Source organism: Ceratotherium simum, chromosome 1, assembly GCF_057802395.1.
Source record: "Ceratotherium simum simum isolate JZ-2026a chromosome 1, ASM5780239v1, whole genome shotgun sequence".
In the NCBI taxonomy this organism is placed as follows: Eukaryota; Metazoa; Chordata; class Mammalia; order Perissodactyla; family Rhinocerotidae; genus Ceratotherium; species Ceratotherium simum.
Window position 1 is genome coordinate 58,253,482 of NC_141900.1, and position 24,099 is coordinate 58,277,580.

Below are 24,099 nucleotides of genomic sequence, written 5' to 3' on the forward strand. Positions count from 1 at the left end.
AGCTGTCATTCACTGCGCCCTTACCATGGTCCAGATCCTGTGCTAACCAACTGTTTAATCTTCACAACAACTTTGATAGGGAGGATGACATACTAAGTATGACCATTTTACAGATGGGAAAACTGACACTCAGAACCTTACCAAGCAAGTAAACAGATGTGCTAAGAGCAGCAGGCTCCAATGCCCAAGCTCTTAACTAGTATACCATAATTCCTCCTACTGCTTAGTTCCTGGCCAGGACAGAGGAAATTACGGGCTTTGAGTCCACACATTTCCTATTCAAGTTATCTCCCACCTTGTTTTGGTTGAACTAATAAATATTTTTTAAGGAGAGTTAACAAGACTGAAAAAACTTACGTGACCCTTAAGAGTCTCTAAAGCTTGTGCTGATAGTATGTCACTTACAATCCTTTAGCCTTTAGGCAGGCTTTGCAAACACTGTAGAAAGGGAGATAGACAAGGCAGCAGTGGCAGGAAATACCAACGAAAATGCGGGTCTCTTCTTTCACAGACATGGTCATAACTATTCCAATAAAGCATAATGAAATAATTGAACAGTATGCAAGGTGGGCTTCAAGGGGACTTTTATCTTCTTCTCTATACTTACTGTCTACAAATGCCTTCCAGAATGACATATTTCCAGGTCTGGGTCAAAATGAGAAAAAGAAGCCATTGGGATGATCATTATAAAGCTAAATTTTTTCACTTTAAATGGTTATTCTTTATTCTGAGATTGTTTCTTTCTTTTTTTAGTATTATCATATCCCTTCTTCTAAGAAGTGATAATGATAGAAATGTTCATTTTCTTTTTCTCTTTTTTCAAATTATCTTTATTTAACCAAATAAAGAGTTGGCCACCTTATGTTAGTTTTTCAAAAAAACTTGTTAAAAAATTTTACTCATTTAAGAAAGTCTTGGAATAACTGTTTCTGATTTTTCTAATTTTTCTGCTGAGCATGAATTGTTTTGTAAAAAGTTATTTTGAAAGAAATAAACTGTAAATTTTTAGGGCAAACACATATACATACATATCCTCCTTAGTATAACTTAAAAAAATTTTTTTTAATTCGTCCGTTTCCAATTCTTTGTATTGCTTACCATCACTGACAGAAGAGTGCAGAAAAGCAAGAAAGTTTCTTGGCAATGTTTAGAGATTTTAGTGACAAGGGAATAATTAGATGTATCAGTGGGTAAAGTGGGAAATTTAACAAAATTATATTTTTAAAATATTTTTTATGAAGCCATAAGAAATCATTTGTTTATTGGGCAACAAAAGATATTTTTTCTTTGTTGCAGAAGTGAAACTTTTAAAAATATACATATAACTCTACCAAAGTTTCGGCTGCAGCAAATAACACTATATATCTGATAATAAAAAATTTTTTAAGCAAATTATCTGACCTCATGGAAGATAGCCTGACACTCAAGAAACAAAACATCTATTGTGAACAGACTCTATTTCAAGAGCAGATTTGAAGGGGGATTTGGCAAAATGTAGTTTTAGGCTTAGACTAATTTCACATGCTAATGAGAATCTTCAGATAAAAGCTGCTTTATAATGGTACTAACCAGTTGGCAGATTAACAAGATTCAGATCAAACAGAGTGGGAATTAGTCATGTTTGTCATAAGACCATATGGCTAGAAAGAAATGGGGAGAGTTTAGTTTAGCCTGTCCTGAAGGTTTTTGGGGACAATATAGTTAAGAATCCCAGACAAATTAGAGTATTGCACAGTCTGGTGGCCTTCACATAAGGAAATTGTGCAAGGTTCATGTGTAACCACTGGTAACTTCTTTCAAATGCTAGAGTTTGTGTTCATACCCTTTCCTTCAGTCTTCAGAATCCCTGCTCCAAACAGAGAAAACGTGGCAAAGAAAAGAATGTAGATTTTAGAGCCACACTGTCTAATACTGTAGTTCCTAGCCACGAGTGGCTCATCTAACTTAAAATTCAGTAATATTAGCCACATTTCAAGTGCTCAACAGCCACATGTGACTAGTGGCTACCATATTGAAGAGCGCAGATATAGAATACTTCTATCATCGCAGAAGATGCTATTGGAGAGCTCTGCTCTAGAATCAAAGATCCCACTACTATGAACTTGAGCTTCACTCAGTCTTCTTATCTGCAAAATTAGGAAACTAATAATATCTGTCTCACAGCTATGTTAGGAGAATCCAATGTATGTAAGAGTTCTTTGTAAGCTATAAAACGAATAATTGTGAGCTATTTTGATGATGATGAAGATTAGTGACTTCTCTATAGGAAGCCTTCATATAGTTAGAAATGATAAGCAATCTCAGTCTTCACTCAGAGTGTACACAATCCCACGTCGTGAGGTTTCCCCTCCAATCATATGTTCTCTCTTTCTTCTGCAAAGTTTCTCCTTCACTCCATGCATGACCAGGGAAAAAGAACTAGACAATGTGTAAGTGAGAAGGTCCCAGAATCCTATCTGAACTCTAATTATCTGTGACTACAAGCTTTAAAAAAAATCATGAGACATAATAAATTAGGTGTTTTACATCTAATTTAGTGTTTCCCAAGCTAATGCTCCCAACCCCAAAGAGCCTGTGGGAGTCTAAGTGTTGGGCAGAGCAGGGCAGATAGAGTGAGGGGACGCATGGCAGGGAGTGTGGTGTTAGAGTTATTGCCACTATTACAAAGTCCTCCCAGAAGTTGTCTGTTTTCTAGGATAAATCAATCTAGGCCAATAGACATACAGAGCACTGGTTCTGTCTGAAATTATATTAAGTCTAATGATGTTGTCTGGTGGAACTACAGGCAATTGCCATTTTTGTAGGTCAAAAATAGCCAAACACCGGCCATTGCACGTGCAACCAAATGCTTATCTCAATTTGACCTGTAGCACAGGGGCCAAGGGTTCACGTTTTAGTTGACAGACAGATCTGGGTTCAAATCTCACTCTGCCACTTAATAACTGTGTGTCTCTGGGAAATTAATAGAATAATGGGAAAAATAAATGCAATTTACAAATCAAATCTTTCAAAACACTGGATCTGGGTGGCAAAAAGGTTGAGAACCACTGATCTATTCCTGAAGGTAGAGCTTTTAGCAGGCAACATACCACCCCCTTCAGGCAAAGTTAATCATGTAGAACAGAGAATAGCAGAGGCAAGTAAGCAAAGGAGATCTCCTTAAAAACAAAGACTTCTCAAAAACCCATGCCCTTCATACCTTAGGCATGATAAGAGCACCTTCAGGTTTGACTAAGGCAGTTGTGCATAAAAAGCTACACTGATAGCAGAAAGAAACAGCATTAACTGCAAAGGCCAGAAACAGAAGTAAATAAACAAAATAGAACTGTCAAGAGACTTTTGGTCTTGACCTTCTCAATGGCCTGACAGCTTCACCATATTGCAATAACATTTAGTATCCCTACTTGAGAAAAAAGAAACATGTATTGTACTGCCAGGATATTTCTATTTAAAAAAGAAATCATTGCACTAAAGATATGATGCAGAGGAAGGGCAGCCCAATGCTCCCCACCGACAAGGGAGGCCGGGCAGCCGCCTCCAGGACCACTTGCCCATCATAGCCGTGCACGAGACCTGGGAGCAGACACCAGCAGCTGCATCAGCACTGGAAGAGGAAGGCCAAACCGGGTTGTTGAGACCAGGGCAGAGAGAGAACAGTAGCTAAGACACAGAATCCAAACAACCAGAAGGAGTTGGAGAACCAAGAAATCTTAGAGCAAAAAAGAGCGGAGCAGACCATCAAAAAGGGGGCAGATGAATTGTGAAGACAAAATCCACATCCCTCCGGTGGGTTTTATACAAATGAGCGTGGGTGTATGCAGACAAGCAGGATCCATTTGAAAGGACCAGAAAGGGATGAACTTCTTTGTCTAGAAAACTCTCCCACACAGGAGGCGTCACCTCAAATCATAATAAGTAAATTTCAGCTTGTTACTGGAAATGAAGAAACACGATCTTAATTTTAAACAACAGCCTAATATTCACTCAGACCAGCTATAAATATAACAGTACGAGGGAAAGAGGATGGGATTCAGATTCAGACAAATCGGAGCCTTTTGGCTCAACAGTTTATTAGCTTCATGCCCAATAGCACGAATCTGAATCTCTTTGAACTTCAGTTTCTTGTCTTTAAAACAGGAGCAGATGGGGCTGGCCCGGTAGCGCAAGCGGTTAAGTGCGCGCGCTCTGCTGCGGCGGCCTGGGGTTCGCCAGTTCAGATCCCGGGCACGCACCGCCACACTGCCTGTCAAGCCATGCTGTGGCGGCGTCCCATATAAAGTGGAGGAAGATGGGCACGGATGTTAGCCCAGGGCCAGTCTACCTCAGCAGAAAAAAAAAAAAAAAAAGAGGAGGATTGGCAGATGTTAGCTCAGGGCCGATCTTCCTCACAAAAAAAATAAAATAAAACAGGAGCAGAATACCACCTTCACGGTGTTGTGGTGAAGACTAGACAAGGCCACATGTCCTGGAAAGTGCCAGGCTCAGTACCTGGTACTTACAGACTCCATACACGGTAGATCGCTTCTCTTCTCTGTAGTGATGAGGATTTATCAGCAACTGGAACAGTGGTTTCTAAATGTAGTTTCTCTGTTACACTTGTGCTTTATCAGTCATTCCCCTTTGACACCTGCTGGACATACATTTCTTCCTAAGAAGCCTACCCTGTTTATTCTTCCAAAGCAATGTGAATCGCAATCTCCATTTGGAGACTTACTTAGAATGAATATCGGAGCCTTATGTTTGGTCTTAGTGCTGATAGTCTCCTTCAGCAGAATGTCAACACTGCAAAGATTTCATTGTCAGCTGACAGTGACAGGGAAAAAGGAATCTTCAAAAGCAAGAGTCACCTCCCCACACCTGCCAAAAAACAAAAAGCTGAAGCCTGCAGCCATCCATCTCCCAGCACGAGCAGCTGCTCCGGGCCCAGCACCCTCCAGCAGAGCCTTCATGGGTGTCCTCCCGCTCCAGGTCTCCGGACTTATTAGGAGCAGACATCTGCGGCCACATCTTTGGGGACCACCCGGAGGGCAGCCAGAGAACCCTGGGGCTCCCCACAAATTTTCAGAAAGGTCAGAAGTCACTTGCTCCAACCAGTTTACTGAAAGCATCTCAGGGACACTCGATGGAAAGGTCATCTTAAGATAGTGACAGGGCACAGCTTGAGGGGGAAAAAGAGGAGAGGGCAGAATTTCTTTATTAAGTAGCAAAAAGTACATCTGTTTCTGGCTCAGCTTAGACTTTCGAGTCTGATTTTTATTTCAATGGCAGTTCCTTGGCTTTTCCAATTCATGTCTAAATCACAAAATGTGTCCATTGTGCACTTCTGGGCTTGCGTATATGTGCCATGGAGCACAACGCTGCAAATGCATTTTCTCACTTCATTAAACATTGCTTTAAAATGGCATCCAAATGTCCGCTCCCCCCATCGCGTCTAGAGGGGATTGTGTTACTTTTTCCCTCCAGTGGGAACAGAAGGAACGCCTAAGTCACAAGCTGTGATGTTTAATATTTTTCAATTTCACATGTCCAACTTTGCAAGCTGATTGTAGGGACAGCCTGGTCAGCCGTGCCACTGCGTGGAAGGGCTCACATTGTCCTGGGGAAGTGCCATTTGCCTTACAAATCTCTGATCTCCACAGCAGCAGCTGAAACGGGCCCACGCCCCAGGGAGCCCTTTCCGCTTCGCTAGGCAAGGTGCTGGCTCCACCTCCCACAGGCAGGCCAGGACGCGTTCTGCTGACTTTAAGAGGATGCCACGTAAATTGGAACTCTTGTAACCATATGGTTCAAACCTGTGGGTCATATTTTATACACAAATGACTATGACAGGCAGTATTTTTGTGCTGACAAGTTGTATTTCATCCATGTTTACTTAGAATTCCATGCTATCATTAAAAGCTGAGCAGTGGAACTTTATCGTATTTTTATGCAAAAATTTGATCAAGTTTCCTTCTTATTAAAAAAAAAAAAGAAGAAAAATTCACCCAGGCAGCTTTTGCTCCCTCCTTAACTCTTATTATCCAAGTGTTTGGTGCTATGGTGGTTTCAGAAGTTCTGACGACAGGAGTTGGAAAGCAGCTCCGGAGGCTTGCCTTCCAGACTGACCAGCGTTGAGTGTGCGAGATAGCTATTTTATTTGGGTCTCCAAAATAGAAAGTGCGTTAATTTACCAACCACTCAATGCTGTGCAACCTCGGGATGTTTGAACACAGAGCCGATTGACTCAACTTTCCTTGAGTCTACCTCTTATAAAGTAATAAATAAGAGAATCTCCAATGCAGTGATCAGTAACCTCCAAGGCCTCCAGGTTGAGAAAGAAAATAGTAAACAAAATGCTAGCTGGATCACTCTAGGGCCTCTGGTCCTTAGAAGACAAATCTTAGAAAACTACCTCTCAAGATTATTAGAATTCTGATTAAACTCACAACTCAGCAAGTCGTAGAGACTCTGTGACTGTATTAAGATTGCAAGAACTAAGAGACATCAGCACAAATTTTAAACTCAAACTGAAATATATATATATGTTCAAAATAGTTTCTGTAAATATGCCTTCTCTCTTGAGAAAATGTCTTGGACTCCCACTCATTCTCTGCTCTGCCTTGGCAATCCAAAGTGACCCTATTTTCTGAATCAAAACTAGGCATATGGTCTGGGAAAAGTATTTTTCTGACTTATGAATGAATTGATAGAAAATATTCTGACAAAGCTACCACAATTACAGTCACACTTAGTTACATATTTAACAAATGACTTTTCTTGAAAATAATAAAATTTATTTTAAATCAGGACTTCCCTGACCACTCCAGGCACATGGTTGCCAGACCTAAACCCCACCCAGAACATTAGGAGGCTCTGCCCCGGAGGTCTGAGGGGCATTTCTAGAAGCTCGCAGAAAGCAGATCACCTCTCTCCAGCCAGGCAGACCTGGGTTTGAATTGTGACTTCACCTCTTACTTTCTTTAAGCAACTCCATAATGCCTCCATGCTCGCTTTTGTCACTCATAAGATAGGGTGGCAAGTTAAAACTCCTAATGCACTTATTAAATGTTTATTTCTTCATTCTACCCCCACCTGAAAGAACACCTGTGCCCCTCAAACCATGAGACTGCCTGGAGTGTAGCTGTCTAGGAGTGGGGAAGGTGTGATGTAATGGAGGTTTGATTCTGCCTCCCTCCCCGCTCCTCCCTCTTGGCAGCATCTGTCTTCCTCAGGTGCTTGTCTTTTAAGTCTTCATTGACAATGGCTTAGGGACTGGCCCAGCCCAGGTGCATTTTAATGAGAGACTCTACAAAATCTTAAAGCCTTTAAAGATTGAAGGGAATAGTTTTCTTTTAATGAACATGTCATTCTATTTTAAAAATAATATATGATTATTACAAAAAAATGAAAAATGCAGAAAAGTACAAAGCGGAAGAATTACACACCACCCTGCTACCCAACAACAGGCACCGTGTTGGAGGAGCTAATTGAGAGGATGTGACCCCTGGTTGACCCTCAAGCTGGGCCGGGGCAATTTCAGGCTCCTTACTCCCTCCCCTGTCCTTGGAATGTATACTCTGCCTACTGTTCCCACAGTGGGAGCTTTTCCAAGGACATAGCTTGCGAGAGTAAGGTGTTGTAGGGACCACCTGGACGGTTTACATGACTGAACCCAGTTAAGGCCTCTACATAAACTTTTAAGATTCTGGCGGGCGGGTGAGGAGATCTACTCATCTTGCAGCCGCCCAAGACAAGCCTCATAAGAAAGTTTCTTTGCTTATTAAAACCGCCACCTACCAGTCTGGAGTGGTCAGCTTCTTTCTTTAGTCTCTTCTTGTCCTCCATATAAGGGGGCCAATTTGCAAACCAGTAATTGGTGAGCCAGCCAGAAGACTGAAGAAATGGGCCTTGGGAAAGGGGTATCCACAAGGGAAATCCTGAGCCGGCCATCAACCTCTATGTGGGGAAGGGTGGCCGGTGTGTTAGATGCTTGTGGATTGCTATATGAGTACAGGGATGCCCCGAAAATGCCAGCTGCTTTAATGTGTTTGTTTGAGAAACCGCCATAGCACACAGTGGCAAAGAAAAGAAATGAATGGCTGCCACACTGGGCTGGCCTCTACTGTGGGCAATTCAGCTGGCCACCAATGTCCAACTAGAGGCTGAAGCTTGAGGTAGAAAGTTGGAAGAAGAGCTGAAGTTAGAGAAGGACATGCAGTTGTTCACTATTCTGCTAGCTTTGGGGCTGGCAGACAAGGTGGGTGAACAGAATAATAAGTTGGAGACCTCAGTATGCCACGTTGCAAAGCTAGGAGGGCACAAACTGCCACAGATTAAGGTCCAAGCACCTGTGACAAAGCCTGATTAGGACACTAAGAGGTAGAATCCCAGGAAAAGTGATGAGAGCAAAGGGGAGGATGTTGTGATTGACAATGAAACAGACCGAGTGCCCATGCCATCCAACCTTTAACACAAAGGAAAATTTTAAAAAGTAATTACGCTAGATTTCTGATAATAGGGAAATATACCCCAAAACTCATAAGAGAAAACTTGCATTCTTTCTCTGTCCCTTGAAGTTGTAAATCTTAGCACGTCTAAAATGTAAACACCTCAGGAGATAACTCAAACACTGCCCACTATTGCCTGAGACTAAAGAATAAAAGAGGAGGAAAGAGGCTTTTTCCAATACAGACTGCTTTAGAAGCTCCCTTGGGCCGGCCCCGTGGCTTGGTGGTTAAGTGCGCGCGCTGCAATGCTGGTGGCCCGGGTTCGGATCCCGGGCGCGCACCGAGGCACCACTTCTCCGTCCATCCTGAGGCCGAGTCCCACATACAGCAACTAGAAGGATGTGCAGCTATGACATACAACTATCTACTGGGGCTTTGGGGGAAAAAATAAATAAATAAAATCTTTAAAAAAAAAAAAAAAAAAAAAAAGAAGCTCCCTTGCCCAAAAATCTAGTCCACAGCCTCCATAACATTACTGGTAAAGGACAAATACAAATCTTAAGTCTTCTTCCCGAATATTAGCAAAAAGCTCTAGCCATGTGAATGGATAACCTTAACTTGTTCAGTCTGCCAGAGACACATTCGGATGCCATTGTTTTATAAACTAGTGAGTTTTACATTGTTGTACCTGATTCATGGCTAAGGTTGTAATGAAAGCTATGGGGTCTCTGTTGGTGTCTGTCTGTATGTTTACGGATGTCTACAGATATATGTTATATATATGTGATGTTTTTCTACCTCTGGAGGGCATTGCCAAAAATAATTTGTAAAACAGCTCTATTTAATTGGCTTAAAGGAAAATAAGCTTTAATATTAAAAGTGTACTTATGTACAACTGAAACTTGATTTTCTTTCATCTGATAAAAGGGCAAAGTTTTCTCAGACCATTGGTCTGTTCTTGATGGGATTGTGAAAGGTTTTTCTTTACCTTTGAAGTAATTTGTCCAGAAAACAAAGATTCTCTGTCTTATCTAAATAATCCCTTGTGCTTCTTGTTGTCTTAATCAGATCTTTGAATACTTAAGAAAACTGAGTCTTCTCTATTAAAAGAGCTAAGTTTTTAAAACTATGTAACTTTCTGTATTTGCCTTTGAAGTCTTTAATTGTCACTTTGGCTAAACAGATAACTAAGTATTATTTCCCAGTGACCTAGAATCCTATTTAATCTAAAACTTTTTGATATTTTGACAAACTTCTCAAGAAATAAAATTCTAAATGAAGTCTTGTTGACTTTGAACTAATTTTTGGATTTTCCAGAGAGTCCCTAGAACATCTCAAAAGAATTGTTCTCTCTCCTTATAAAAGAGAGATATTAAACTAATTAGGCTTTTTGATATAGTATATTACATGGTAAGCATTGTCAAATAAGAAGCGATGCTAAACTTTTTTAGAGTATGTTTGCATGAAATTCCTAAAATATGATATGTCCTGGTATAACTTTACCAGTCATAATTCTAGTTATTATTTGCAAATGTATGTCACAGAAATAAACAAATTCCCTTGTCAACTGCAGTATAATGAACTCTTATTAGATCTTTAAACATGGCCATTTTTAAGTCTTTTGCCATTTACAGACAATTATTGTTTTACTCTGATGCTTTTGCAGAAGTGCTTCATCTTCAAGGAGATTCACAGCAAGACTGACAAATATAGGTTTCTGATAACTAAAATCAATTTGTCTTCACATAGGAAGGACAACAATGGACCTTTCAAGTGCTTCCCCAAGGCTACCTGCACAGCCCCACAATATGTCACGGGATGGTAGCCCAAGACCTGTCCCTGTTCTCCTTCCCCACATTAATAAAATGGGCCCATTACATTGATGACATGATATTAATATGTGAAGACTTGCCTCTGCTGCAGGACACTCTGCAGACTTTGCTGGAACATCTGTGAGGAAAAGGATGGATGACAGACCCATAGAAAATTCAAGGCCCAGGTACCACCATAAAGTTTTTGGGAGTCATTTGGTCAGATAAGACGCACATTGTCCCACAAGCTATGATTGATAAGATGCAAGCCTATCCAACCCCTCAGAACATGAAAGAGATATAACCTTTTGTAGGTATTTTGGAGTTTTGGAAGACTTTTATTTCCCACTTGGCACAGCACCTCCATTCCTTATGCCATCTGGGATCAGATCAGCTAGCCACCTTTAAGAAGGCAAAAATTACTAGTGAACCAAATTAAAACTCTGGGCATCTCCCAAGCAGAGTTACCATTTGTGTTAGATATGTCTGTGACTCCAGAAGGTATGGGTTGAGCACTGTGGCAGAGACAACAAAAGGGAAGAATACCCGTAGGATTTTGGTCCTAGCTCTGGAAGAGGACAGAAACCCTATATTCTCCCAGATAGCAACAGCTCCTAGCAGTGTACACAGTGCTCCTCCAGGTAGAGCCTCTCACATAGGAACAACATATCATGATGAGAAATTCCCTTCCTATCAAGGGATGGGTTGAGAATATATTCTATCGACCCACCTCTGCCATGGCTGAAACTCTCACTTTGACTAAGTGGCATGCCTATTTGCAGCAGAGGAGCGTCCTGTCTGCCAGCTCACTGTCTCAGCTAGAAATGTGGGTGTTACTAGGTCCTGTAGAGCATGTAGATCCTCCAAATGCCCCTGACCCGTGGTGGACCCTGTAGCATGTAGAAAGGGAATGGGGGAAATTCCTGCTGATGCCTGGTATACAGATGCCTGGAAACAGAAACAAACCACGGCAGCCAGTGGGCTGAACTCAGAATGGTTTGGCTGGTGATCATTCATGAGCCCTCGCCATTAACCCTTTGCACTGACAGTTGGGTTATTCTAAAGGGATTAACCCTATGGCTTGGACAATGGAAAGCCAATGGTAGATGATCATGAATAAGCTCTTGTCGGGTCAGGATATATGAAAAGATATTTTGGTTAGCCTGCAAGAGCCTGAGGCAGTCCTCATTGTCTTCTACATCCTGGCTCATAGGGCGCTGACACCCCTTGGCAATCAGGAAGTTGATGTCCTCGCTCAGCTATGAGGCTTAGCAACTGACCCTTCAGTACATAGAGCAGACTGGGTGCATAGAAAGATTGGCCACCATAGTGCCCAGGTGGGATGGCGTATTGCCAGGGATGCCAGATTGCCCTTGAAATACAGCAACTTGGTTAATGCAATAACAACATGTCCTGTGTGTTCTGAAAAATGCCTAAAGGAACTGCCAAAGGAGTCTGGGGCCATTCACTGGAGTTCCCAACTGGTAAGGGATTGGCAAATTGATTATATTGGTCCCCTCCCTCAGAGTGACAGTTCTAAACATGCCTTGGTTTGTGTGGACATCACATCTGGCCTAACCTAAGCTTTCCCCTGTTGATGCGCAAACCAGGCTGCCACCGTTAGGGGATTAGAGAAACTGAGGACCATGTACAGATACCCTCATTGAATAGACAGTGATTGGGGGGGGGTCACATTTCAAAGGTCATGATATACAAGATTGGGCAAAAGAACATGACACTCAATGGAGATTCCATCTCCCGTATAACCTGTAAGCAGTAGGGTTAATGGCAAAACTATGGAATATTAAAGCAGCAGATTAAATTACTAACAAGTAAAATCCCATTGGCCGGGTGGACTAAAGTACTGAATAGGCTTTAATACATTTGAATGATCAACCAGTAGGGCCTGTTACCCCATATGCCAGACTGGGAACCCCTGCCGAGACACCCACACCATAAAGATGTGAAAGTCGTGAGAAACAGCCATTGCCCCGACTCTCACCATGAATCAATGTGCTCTGCTGCTGAGAAGACCAAGCCCCATCACACCTGGGAGAGACATTATCTACTGGAATTTGCAATGAAACATGCCACCGGGATGGGTGAGTTACTTCACAACCCTGGGTGAGACAGAACTACTCAGTCTCCACTGGGATCCCATTGGTTGCTGCAAGATGAACCTGTTGAAATTCACTATACCTGGAATGGAACATGTACCATTGAAAGAGGGGAGAAGGTGGGGGTCCTGGTCTGGCATATCCTCCCTACCCAGTCCATCTCCTCATGCCTGACAGTGCTGCCTCCCCCAGCCAACATGTATGGTATATACATCGAGGTCAAGTTCCTAAAGCTGCCAACCTCCCTCTCCTCAAGGCCAGGCGGACATGTTCTGTTTTCCGTTGGTACAATCTTTTGGCCACCATCTTTGTCCCCTCCATTGGCCTGGGGGACATTGTAACATATATAGAAGCCGTTACTAATTTTATCCAGCAAGCCTTAAATGATAGCCAGCAAAGCCTGTCCTTCCTGAACACTGAAATATGTCTAATGAGAAAAGCTGTCCTCCAAAATAGAATGGCCTTGGACATTATTACTGCCTCACAAGGAGGCATCTGTGCCATTATCCAAACAGAATGTTATGTGTTCATACCTGATGAGTTTGCTAAGGTAGCATCTTTATTAAATCACGTGAGGACACAAGTGAATGGCCTGAGTGATCTGACCCCCAACCTAGGGGACTTAGTAAATCAATGGTTCGAATTATGGGGTTCTTGGTAGAGAAAATTGTTACTTATTTTGGGAATCATCTTAACCTCTATTTTCTCTTGCATGTGCCTATACTGTTGCTATAGTATCTGCCTCCAGTGCAGCCAGATAGCCACCAAACAAGCCACTCCACACTAGCGAAACCCCTTGCTGACTGCTCAGGGCACATTGCAGAAGAGAGGGGTGCATAAAACTGTAAAAGCTGGGCACGAGGGGGGCAATGTTGGAGGAGGTCATCAAGAGCAACCAACACACCATTAACATTTTGTTGTATTTTCTTTTAGTCTTTCCTGTATGCCTGTTTATTATAACCTTTATTTGCATGTTTTTTAAAAGAGATGATTACACTGTTGTTTTTAGTTTTGACTTAGAACAGGATGCATACACAGCTTTGTATCCTTCTTTCCATTTAACATAACAAAGGAAGTGTTTTCCCCATTGTTATAAACTTATAAATAATATTTGTTAATGGCTGCAAAATAAGGGATACATTTTTAAAGGTAAGATTTCCAACTCTATTGGGTGCTGTGGGAGATAAATGTATAAAACCAAAAAATAAATGCAGGTTTTCTGAGGACAGTGATTTTTGTCTCTTTTTATTCTCGGCAGTCACCTTGGTACCTAGACTAATGCCTGGCCCATGATAGGGGCCCTTTAGTAAATAAGAATAAGAATGGATGAATACGTGGAGTCCTAGAAACCCCCTGGACTCCCTCTCCTAAGAGGCACTGTCCCCTGGTTTGCTATGAACTCATTCTTCATGATGATTGACAAGCAACTTGCTCTCTCTGTGCAATGATTTCTTCTGTGATCTGTTGCTAAGACACAAGTAAGAGTAAATACATGATTCTTAAAAATAACAATAGGTTTTTAAAAGCACCTGTTTCCCATTTAACACCCTCACAAGCATGTTTTGAAAGCTACAGGGACATCTGAGAATGCTTCAAATTGTTTTTAGAGTTTTTTAGAAATTAGAAAAATTGCAAATTACAATAAAGCCATCTCTGTGATTCTCTGATCCCCGAATATCTAAATATGTTGGAAACTGTGCAAATGAATAAGAAAATGCCCTAGTTTAATGCAAAAATAAATTATAAAAGGTACATTACTTTGTTAGGCCAAAAACTTTGATGCCCAAGAAAACAAGTTAAGACTTTGCCCTGCCCTGGAAGTCTGTGTGTAAAGTTCTGGCAAAGATGGTATCTAGTTAGGTTCCAGGGTCTCATCACCAAGAACGAGGGCAAGATGAGTGGTTCAACCCAAAGACCAAAAACTGATTCATGAAAAATTTCAAATAACAACTGGGCAGACCTGAAAGGATATTTTCTGAAATGCCTAAAATCCTAGTGGAAGGACCCCAGGAGCGAAAATGGATTTTTGCTTATCTAGGAGCCACGACTGAACTTACCCTTGTATTATACTGAGTAATTCTTAGTATGTTGTATTAATGTACTGTCATACTTCTTGTTTGCCCCTCCAAAACCTAAAGCTATATATCCCTATAAATGTCCACAGACCTGTTATATGAGCAAAATTCGACTTTGAATTTGAATATTGAAAACAAATATACTGTGGACAAGAGAAATGTTAAAATTTTAAAACATTTTAAGTACCATTTAGCCTCTTGCATCAGCTCTAGCACAGGAACCCAAGGAAGTAACAGAAGGACATGCATTACCACATTCTCTCTTCTCTCCCAGCCCATAGCTAGACTTCAGACAACACAGGAACTTTCTAGGCTACAGCAAAGGTGAATAGGAGGTTGGGAGATGGAACCCCTGAGGGAAGGCTAAAGGAAGTGGAGAGATTCGATGTGATAAAGAAGAGGAGATAGAGAACTTTTTGGATTTTAAAAATTAATCTTTAATTATGTGAAAGGATGTTTATGCAAGAAGGTGACCTCTTTTTTCCGTCTCTTCTGGGGCAGGTCAAAAGAAAATGGACTTAAGCTGTAGGGGAGTGGGTTTAGGTAAGACAGAAGAAGGAATTTCCTGAATGTGGAGGTCATTAAAAACTGGAATGAGTTACTAAGGGAGTCTGTGGACACTCTTCCTCTAGGGAACATTTAAAAATAAGATAAATTTTCATCTGTCAGGGAGGGTTTAGAAGTAATCCAACCAGAAGGCTTCTCAAAGCATTTTCCAGCCCTATAACCTGAAGGCCAAATTCCCTCCAATTTTATTTCTACAGTTAACTAGAAGGGAGATGGATGCCCAAAGCAGGATTCAGGATTTCAGACGCAATAACTAGAGGCTATTGCTTTTTGTTCTACAATAAGACACCACTTTGCATAAAACACTAAAGTCATATTCCTTCCTGAAAATCACGTCAAGAAAAACATTCACTGGGGCCAGCCCAGTGGCGCAAGCGGTTAAGTGCGCGGGCTCCGCTGTGGCGGCCCGGGGTCCGCCGGTTTGGATCCCAGGCGCGCACCGTCGCACCGCTTGTCAGGCCGTGCTGTGGCGGCATCCCATGTAAAGTGGAGGAGGATGGGCATGGATGTTAGCCCAGGGCCAGTCTTCCTCAGCAAAAAAAAAAAAGAGGAGGATTGGCAGATGTTAGCTCAGGGCCAATCTTCCTCACAAAAAAAAAAGAAGAAAGAGAAAAAAAGAAAAACATTCACAACTCAAAACTTGGCAAACTCACCATTGCTCGGACACCTTCACTTTTGTCCTCGCAAGTACAAAATACCACATCCTCCTCTATGCCTTTTTGTTTCCTTAGGTCTCCCGAGCACACCTTTCCAGTTTTTAAGTTTATCTTTCCCAGACAGTCATTCCAAATATTCTGTTTTACAACTAGTCAGTTTCTCCAGTCTTTAGAAACCTAACCAAATATTTTCCCAGCAATTATTTGGTTGAAAAATCGTACACAGGCACATTCCTTTCTTTTCATTTTCTCCTGAGTTAATCAAGCCAATGGGTGGATTTCCATATGCCCTCCGATGGTGGACTCTCCTGACACTGTGGGTGCTGACATAACACTGTCTCTTGTAATTGACCAGCATTGTTTGAGTTCCCAGGTTTGCCTTTATTTAAATACTTCGAATCTCCTTTGTCTCAGGCCAAAGCAGGAATTTTAAAAGGAACTGATAACCAAACCCTCCTCCATGATCACGGTACCTCCTCCTCTTCATTCTGAACCTCGTTTTTTTTTTTTTTTCTTTTAGCTTCTCCTGCCTCCTTCTCATTCCCTCATGCCCAGGCATTTGTCCAAAGTTCCCTCTGAGTTCTCCGACTCCTTTGTCCAGCAAGAACTCTCTGAATTCAAGTGTAAAGAAAAGGAATTTGGTTTAGGTAAGAAAAGGAGAGACTGGACAGGGGAAAAGGGCAGGAGAAGAGGCTTCAGCTGCTCCAAACGCTGGGCTAGATGCTTTCTAACAGTTCTCTCTTAGGCAGAGACAGAAAAGTCCTTGAAGAAATTGTTTGTTACATGTAATGGCAGGATTTGGGCAAAAAGAGATATATGACTCCTAGAGAGACAACATGAATTTATTCATCAGTTATGAATTAAAGTAGATCGTATATGGGGCCAGCCCGCTGGCACAAGCGGTTAAGTGCGCGTGCTCCGCTGTGGCGGCCCAGAGTTCACCGGTTCGGATCCCGGGCGCGCACCGACACACCACTTGGCAAGCCATGCTATGGCGGCGTCCCATATAAAGTAGAGGAATATGGGCACAAATGTTAGCCCAGGGCCAGTCTTCCTCAGCAAAAAAGAGGAGGATTGGCATTGGATGTTAGCTCAGGGCTGGTCTTCCTCACAAAAAAAATAAATAAATAAATAAAAATAAAGTAGATCGTATGACTTACACTATGCATGAGACCATCAAGTCTCTACAACTTTGCTTCTGATTCTAAATTAAGGTGACCAAATTACAGTGATCAAAATAAAAGAAAATCATCCTTATTTTTACTTCTGTGGAAGCTTCCAGAGAACTTCAAGTCTTGGTGGAGACAGGGTGAGGAGGGGCATCACCTTAGTCTTTACACACCATGACGAAAGTGAAGGAGGTGTGTTCTCTTCTTGTACAAGTGGAAAAAAACAAAAACAGGGTGATGACATAACTTACCGCGGGTGGCCAAAGTAATTGCAAGGTTCTATGCATCCATATGTAATATATTCTTCACCAGGATGCCCTGTTAGGATGAAATTTATTTGTATAAATAGGTGGTAAGGTTTAAAAAAATTGTGTTCATAGAAAGATACTAAATTAAGCTTATGAATAGCATCCCTCAAATAATAAAATGCATCATTGACTACTTAACACACTGAGAGAAGCTTGATAGATAGCAGTCAGTCTTCTTGGCAATAGTTGGTTTCAGCAGCTTCGCCAGGTCTGCAACCCCAAGGCTTTATCCAGGTTTACCTGGAGACCTAACCACAGCCCCAGTCCTTTTCAGGCCACTCAAAGTTCAACTCTCCTTTCTCAGAAAGAGAGATAGAGATGGAGATGGAGATGGAGACGGAGACAGAGACGGAGAGGGAGAGGAAGACTGAGATGGAGAGGGAGAGGGAGAGAGAGAAAGGGAGAGGGATAGGGTTAGGGACAGAGATAGGAAAGTTATAAAAGATCCTTTGAATTGGTTCCACCCCTGGGGATCTAACCCTCCTGGACACTCTTTACTGGGGACAAATAAACTGTACTGCGGTATTGCACCTTGAATGGTTAACCCAGCTCTGTTACCTGGTAGTCCAGTCCATCACGGAACAATCTCTGGGCTGACTATGTCTTTGTCCCCTGAATCACTGAGAGATTAACATGAGCACAATTTCTCCCTTTCAGCTCACCACTTCCTTACCCCCATTCATCCAACCACCATGCTTACTAGCAGAAAGAAATCTTTATTTTCGCACATGGTCTGAGCCTTCACCTTAAACCCTTTGCCTTAAGACAGTCAGCTGGTTCTGTCTTGGTCCCTCTCCCCCTCCAGACAGGAAGAACCCACGAGCCTGACTCACATAAGCATGTAGCCCGGTCAGGGAGATTCTGCCAAAGCTCAGGTACTGCAGAGCATCAGGTCCTCTGCTGAAACTTCTGGAGACACAGCTGGTTCCACTACAGCAAAACACATCACCCCTTTGAACAAAGAGCTCTGAAACTTAGAAGAAAGAGAAGGTGAAAGCTGCAGATCTCTGTAGATACTATGTTAACCCACACCTTGAATGCCCAGAGAGTCATGAATTTAGAGACCTCAACAACAATGATGACAACAAAAAGCGAATATCTGACACCTTATGTTCCTGAAACTCATTACAGCTCTGGGAACAAAAGTAGAGGGAGAAAAAAACCAAACAGTGAATAAATTATTTAAAAGAGGAAAACTTTCATTATTTTCTTGAGTTTTTCTTGAGCTTTTACCAATAGTTTCAAAACTGGTGGAAGAGAGGTCTTGTCTCCTAAATTATCCCTTGAATTCAAATTATCTCTGGTGTGGGATTGAAAAGATTCTTCGTGCCTTTATGAACCGGACTGAAAAATACAGACTCCCCCGATCTTAACCCTTTTGTCTCTTTCCAAAATGTGATAAGGAAAAGCAATAAGAAGATTTAAATGACATATCATCTGAGAAAGAAATGTCTGTTTTTTTTTAATCAGCCTTTCAAATGAATGAACTCTGTTCCTCAGGTTGAATTGGGAAAATGGACTGGGAAAAGGTGCTGACTTCTCTGATACCTAAAATCTGACTACATACTCTCACACTTTATTCAGAGAAGTTTCCCACAGCACTTTGCTCCTCCCGGCAGCAGAGCATCTCCACTATGCTGTATTGAACTGAGCTGGCGCTGGACAGATAAATTTTAGGTACAACAAACATGTGGATCTCACTTGTTAGCTGTGAAGTTCTCAAATGTCCTGCTCATCTCAATATCCACAGTAGCTCACTCATAGAAAGCACTCAATAAAGCCTGATTAATTAAATGACCAAATGAATGAGCAATCATGTCTAAATCACTAAGATTTTCTCTGTCCTACTCCCCCTCCATATCAGTGTTTCCTGAGAATCACTCCTTGTCCATTTTCGTCCCCGAAGACATAATCAAAGGAATGCACCATATTCCTAGAGTCTTACACATTCTGTTTCTTATTTCATCTGAGAAAGAATTTACTGAAGAGTCCTCCCCACCGCATGTGGATTGAATTTCCATTCTCTTCTCCCCATTTCCACCTTTCTTTTATTTCTGTCTCCATCAGAGCACAGCACTCAATATGCTGCAGAAATAATTTTCTGCTGAATGAGGTTCGGCCATAAGTCAAGGGCAGATTTATTAAGGCCCCTGCACAGACTGTTCCCCGGCTTACTGTCAACATGACAGTTTAAATCTTTGATCACTCTTACACGTAACCCCTTCGCTGCTGAACAGTCCAGACCGAGGAGATGAGCAGCCTGTCCTGGCACATGAGCTGTGTTGAAAATGGTCTCGAGTCCCCGCAGACAGGGCATCTTCCAGAGCCGGGGGAGACCAGCGCTTTCAGAGCTGGTCCAGGTATTCCCCCCACCCCAACTGCTCTTTTCTACCTGCCTCTGCCTCCAGAAGGTCACTTCATGTCACCACTGCCATGCCCTGTCATCCACCTCTTCCTTAGGGAGGCAGGAAAATTCCACTGCAGTTTGTCCCCCCGAGAGCCACTTTATTTAGTGGGTCAGCTAGGTGTCTGTGTGAGACTGCTGTTGTTTCTGTTTGTTTTTGGTTTCTGTTTTTAATCATTTTACCTTTCTGTGAGTTTATCAACCATCTGGCACCACATAAACCAGTCTTTAAAAAACCCTTGAATCAGTCGGGTGGTGGGGTTAAATGGGCGCTATGATGATTACTTTTATATGTAGTTCGAAGTCGCTGCATATTACATTCAGGCACTTTGGTTACCAACACACACACACACACACACACACACACACACACACACACACTTTTCCTTCACAAACCAGTGCTGGAAGCTGCCACTAAGCATATTAAACTGCTTGCACAAGTTTGAAGGCTCCCAGGAAGGGTTCCTCCATTCACGGTAACAAAAGTAAAATACTGTGTGTTTCAGGTCACCAGGGTGCACATTCCCTTGTTTCAGATTCCTTGGCCTCCATTTGCCCCATTGATTCCTCCCAAACAGATGATTTCTGTTGTCACTCCTTCTGTGTGGGTAGCACTTTACACGTATCAAATTTTCTCCATACCTTATCTCATTAGACTCTGGCCGTAATTTCTGCAAGTGGAGATTATTGTCCTCATCTTACACATGAGAAAACCTGAGTTATTCAAAGTGACGCAGTAATGTGGGTAGCAGACTAAGTCCTTATGCTCAGATTCTCTTTGAAGGTACAATCTCCTTACAAATAACCCCTTAAGAAATCTCCACAATGCTGAATAGCTTGTGGAGGGGATTGTTAGTAAAACATCCCCCCTTTTTTAGTATAAATGCAAAGTCACACTATACAGAAAGGTATAAAAAAAATTATCCAAATCCCCAAAGAGAACCATGCTGCCTTTTTGCTATCTACACTTCCAGGCTTTTTTCTATGAGAAGATGTTGTTGTGGTTGTGGTTTTAAGGTCAGATACTGATAAATTTTATTCAAATCTCACAAATGCTCCTTGAGCACATGCTAACAGGAAGGAGGGATTAGACATTGACAAAATTGAGATTGCATTGCTAATGAGAACAACCAGGCCAATAAGTTTATTAGATAGTAGTTTCACTGATTTAGCCTAGAATTAACCTTAAAGATTTCTCTTGTCTGTTTCAAATGTTAAAACAGAAAGCAGAGCCCGGCGAACTCCTTTTTAGTGATGCAGGGAAGTTTAGAGGCAAAATGTAAGATGTGGACTGAAGACGTATAGATTATTTATACAAGATGTATATTATGGGTGATGGAAAGATATAGTCAGGAGAGAATGGTCCCTGAAAGTTATCACAGGGAGGAGTATGGCTTCCAAATTGCCAGTAAAGGGAGCCCCAACTTCCCTTGGTGGGAAAAGAACAGGGGCAGGAATTGGCGTGGGGGACATGCAGGGAGAAAAGAGAATAACTAGAGGAAGTTTCTGGGAAGGGGGAGATTCCCCCTACCATGAAGAGAAGTGGAAAACCACATCCTAACAGAACCAATGCAACCACCATAAACTCATCGACCACAATATCATCCACAGAGCACTTTCCTCTAAAGTTGCAATTACTTCTAGAAAAATAGAAGATTCTCGGAAACTGGCCATAAAGTGGCATCGTCAGAGAAGAGTTGGCAGAAGTGCTTAGAGAGGTTGTACATCTTCTGTTTTTGTTTAGATAAACACAAAATCCTGCCCACGCCCAGTTGTTGCCAGAGGCACTTGAAGAGAAATAAGAATACATTTTTCCTTCGGGGGAAGATTAACAATGCATGCGCTGACTTGAGTGTTGGTGTAGTCCTTGGGGCCTCACAAACTCTGCTCCGAAGAAGCAAAAGAAAACAATACAGAAAGGACACAAAGATCTGAGGAGAGTGAAATCTGCAGAAACTGGCTCGGTGCTGCCAGGAGAAATAACAAAACATTCATCAAATTCCCAGAAAGTTGGGTGTTTGCGAAAGACCCTAAGTGTTTCCTACTTGGAGTGACCCACATAAGACAATGTGCTCCTGTTGGGATCTCATATTAGCCCTATAGACACAGCCCAAGGTCCTGCACTCTCTCTTCCTACTAACTCGTAGGTTTGTCAGAGGGGCTGCCTTTTTCTCCTGGCAAGCCCTCAATTGTCACTAACACCTGCCAGTTGTACAAGGTCCTCCACCCAGCTCACTTATGAGATATTTTCATTATCTGCTAAATAAGCTGGGGGAGGTCTTACCTGCAGAGAAATAGGTATTCCCTCCCTGATCACATCCATTCATCTCCTTCTTGGAGCATTTTACTTGGGCGTAGCAATGATTTCAGGCAGGTATTTATCTGAGTTTATGGAATATTTGGCCATATCTGCTAATACTGCAAATATTTTTTAATCTATGTGCTTTAATGTGCAGTTTTAATAATATAGGTGCACCATTCCCTAAATGTTTTCATTTTTAAGCATTTCAAAATCATTTCTGTGATTGAATTTGGACCCATACATTCTTATTTATGAAAAGAAGTTGGTTATAAATGACATATTTGAAAAGCCACTTTCTAAACATTTCCCCCCAAACACATTATATGTCACAGTCAAAGTATGACAGCCACATTGGGACAATGGGAATAACTGACAGGTTTTTAGCATGTGTAATTTTTCCCCCATGCCCCAAAGTTTCTGAGCCATTGGGAGCCTCCAGGGACAATGACTCTGGTTTAATAACTGTGAAATGCTATTGAACTAGCAATAAAAAATATTCTCCACCATGGAACAATATGATACTTACAATAGCCAGCATTCCTGCCAATCACAGGACATTCACGAAAAAGTGACTTGAGTTCCTTTAGCAATGGGAATGCCTCCTTGTAAAATGTGTGTACACAGGCATGAGGGTTTGGTAATGCCAGAAGAGCTCTGCAGCCACCTACCACAGTGTGGACTGCACTGAACTGTTGTATTTATGTACGCCTAGAAGAAAAACAGCTCTCTTGTTTGCAGAAGATAAATTAAAACATCAGAGTTGTGTGCTGGTGACCACGCCTTTACCACATGCATTTTTACTCTTTAAGTCCATCATACATACATTAGAACACTTATTCTATAAGTCCACTAAGGTATTCCCAAGGTTCCTTATATTGACAGAGAGATTTGGCAAAATAGCGAGTTATTCCACAGGAAGGTGATTTTTTTTTTTTTTTTAAATTAAAAGGAGGGAGCAAGACAAGAAGATGCCTCACCTAAAATAAACAAGAAAAGGAAGAAAATGCTGTTTATTTAAAGCTGAAACGCATTCCCTTTTTGGGAAGAAGCCATTAGGCTCCAGTGAGTCGGCAAAGGAAGGCTAACCAAACGACCAACCACTCAAAGAAGGTTAAGAAGCATGCTCTTGATGGGTAATTCTTTTTCTACATGAGATCAGCAGCCATCCTGATTTAGGCAAATTTCAAGGCTCTGGCTTTGTTTTCAAGTACACATTACGTGGAGGAGAATTGGAGGGCAAACACCCTAAAATTGAGATATTTAGAATAAATCATCACACCAGACTTCTGCGTCACGTCTAGAAATCTAAATCAAGCAATCTGGATGGAAGAAGCATAAAAGATCATCTCAAACGCCACTTCGTGGGAGACCCCAGTGACACGAAGGTTGAAGTCATAGTAAAACTTTTGTTATTCTTAGCTGTGTCCCATTATTATTCTCCAGCCTCTGCTTGATGTGTGGGGATTTGATACAGCACAGATAATAGTTTAAGTTTGCGCTGTCCCAGACAAAAGAGATGAAAGGAGAAAATTCTCATGCAGACAGGGTGAATCGGCACAGAAATATTGAAAAGGCATATTGTGTTCGATCTTTGACTCTTCGGGCTGAAGTGTGACATTTCCAGAAGGGTTCTGAGAGAGGCTGCAAAACGAGGGGGTCTAGGAAGTGTAGTGACAGGACTCTGAGTTTGACACTAGCTAGATCCTTCTTAGATTGTACAAGGCACATTTCACTGGCAATGATGAAATCTTAAAAAAAATAACAGTAATCTTTTCATTAGTTTATGGAGTGAGGCCAACACTACAGCAGTGGTTTCTTAGTAAGCTGTAAGTCCCTCCATGGGCTATGCTTTCCCTGAGAAGAGGCCGTATAGTCTCCATCTTCAGTTCCCGCACAGCATCCAGCACAAGGCCGGCACCTAGCACGTTCTCAACGAATGTTACCTGACCATGTGGCTCCACTTTCTCAGTAGCTAAAAATGCTATTAGTTTAACCACGTGAAACTGCTTCTTTGTAGATCAAAATGATCAAATATTGGCAATTTCATATGGTTAAACCCAATACTGTCTAACTATTCCTATACTATTAGCTACTTCATTTATTCCATGAACATTTTCTAAGAGGAACTGCATGTCCACCTCTGCAGCTAGGAGTCTAGCTACAGTCCAGCTACTCCACTTACAAGTGAGGAAAGAGAAATGTAGGTTAGTTAACAGATGGCCAAAGCCAAGTAGTTAGTTGAAGAATAGCGAAACCTTGTATGT